Source organism: Austrofundulus limnaeus, unplaced genomic scaffold (genome assembly GCF_001266775.1).
Source record: "Austrofundulus limnaeus strain Quisiro unplaced genomic scaffold, Austrofundulus_limnaeus-1.0 Scaffold249, whole genome shotgun sequence".
In the NCBI taxonomy this organism is placed as follows: Eukaryota; Metazoa; Chordata; class Actinopteri; order Cyprinodontiformes; family Rivulidae; genus Austrofundulus; species Austrofundulus limnaeus.
The window spans coordinates 922,847-924,972 of NW_013952651.1; the positions used below are offsets into that span (position 1 = coordinate 922,847).

Below are 2,126 nucleotides of genomic sequence, written 5' to 3' on the forward strand. Positions count from 1 at the left end.
TTCTAACATCATGTAGCACAACAATAAACTAGACAGTGGATTTATGATGAAATATTTTATATTATCCAGTTCTTACTTTAACTCTTGTTTGTCATTTTATTTTTCTATATTCTTTCTGTTCTTTTGCATTTTGTCAAAATGTTTATGTTTGTGTAAAGCACTAGTAGTCTTGTTGCTGACATGTTTTATGTAAAGCTGCTTTGCCTCGGCGTCAGCAGTTCAAACATTAATATACAATGGAGTGATGATAAAATGTTGCATATTATTTATATATTTCTAAGCAACTTCTCTTCTCTTTACTGTTAACACTACTCRGTGTTTCCGAAGTTGTTTGCATTTGTCCTTTCTTTGCTGTGAACAAAATGTTGTCATCAAAACAGTGGCCTGTGTGAAAGTTTGTCRTTTCAGCCTAGATTTTAAGTTTTTGGGAATCTCACGGAAAGAATGTTAACTTCAGAAATTAAAAAAAGGTTACAAATTATTTTTGTCAGGCATGATAGGTTATAAAAAGATTTAAAAGAGGCAGTCATTTGCTATGAGTGACACTGAACATTACCTGGCTGAATCAAGCTTAAATACTGAATTGTGTAGCCAATTTGTGTTTTCATAAAAGAATTAACGCAATGCGAGCATATTCCTTTTGAGTTGTAYCTCTGGCTCTGAAATGAGCCAGTAAACAGACAGCATTGAGTTTTTCATAAAGGGGAGACACTYATGCCTGAGGGCTGTGAGACCAGCCAGAGAATTACGCAGAAATACATTTTTAAACTTTAATCTCCACCGCATGACTTGTGGAATTAACTGACGGGAGCCTTGAAAGAAAAAAAAACAGCACAGCAGATCAAACGATTAAGCCATCAAGTGATTTGTATGTGCAATGTTTGTTTTCTACACACAAAGTGCTTCAACTACAAAGTTTACAAGAGCCTGGGAAAACTCCATGTTCTTGAAACAGGAGCAGAWATTTATCCACACTATGATAGAACAGCTTATTGTTTGTTTAAGAGAGAAATTCTTGAAAACAAAGCATTAAGAAAAGCTGGGTCATGATGGATACATGAGTTTGTTTCAGGAATGAAAGGGGGTAATGGGTGAAGAGGCTTTTAGGCTATGTCCAGGACATGGGTGCCATCTTGAAAGCCGCTATGCTGGATCAAGGGCAAGTTTTTCCAAAGACAGGTCCCCTCACTTATTACTTGCTAGGGCATTGTGTCATTTTCCCATTGTGTCTGAAATAAAAGGGTGTCCTGTGACTTTTGACTCACCCCATATATGTTATCTAGCAGGTAAAACAGATTATGGCATATATTAGAATCATATTTTTATAGTTCCTTGAGTTTAATCTTAGATTTCTTTCTTTTGTGGTTTCTGCTTGTTCTGTTACTTGTGCACCCGGTGTCCTCAGTTCTCCTCAGGCTTCTGACTAAACCACTCACAACTGATCCTTGTTTTTCTCTCCCCTAGGTGTGTCTATTGTTGACCATGATCAGTGTTCCTTTTTATTGTGTGCCTTTCTYTCAGTTCCCTGTCCCCTGCATTATGCTTTCATAGATCTCAACTCCTTTGAATGTCTACCAATATACTGAGTTTCAAGGAGCCGTAAAATTGACAAAAAAATCTGTCTTACTTTCATATGAGACAAAATGTGTTCACAACAACAYAAATTTGTTCAATTCAGTTTATTTATATGGCACCAAGTAGTGCTGGGTGGTAAGACAAAAGTTTTATATCACTGTATTTTTAAAACATATCTATATCATGGTATTGAATGTTTTTTTTAAACCACAGATCATGTTAAAATATACAAATGCTGCTTATTAATCAGGAAACTGTGGACAACTGAAGTTACTCACTTTCTGCAACACAGAAACTTTCTCGACTTTACTGTACCTTTGTCTGTGTCACGTTTTTCCTCCTGTCTTTACTTCCTTCCCTGGTTGCAGACATTAGTCGCACATGGGCTTACACTCACCGGCCACTTTATTAGGTACGCCTGTCCAACTGCTCGTTAACACTTAATTTCTAATCAGCCAATCACATGGCGGCAACTCAATGCATTTAGGCATGTAGACATGGTCAAGACAATCTCCTGCAGTTCAAACCGAGCATCAGTATGGGGAAGAAAG

At 37.0% G+C, this 2,126-nt stretch overlaps 1 protein-coding gene across 4 annotated transcripts in view; it reads left to right on the plus strand.

Moving 5' to 3' along the window:
- sytl2a (synaptotagmin-like 2a) overlaps positions 1 to 2,126 on the plus strand; it is a 48,600-nt gene that overhangs the window by 26,054 nt on the left and 20,420 nt on the right. The window lies entirely within an intron of this gene.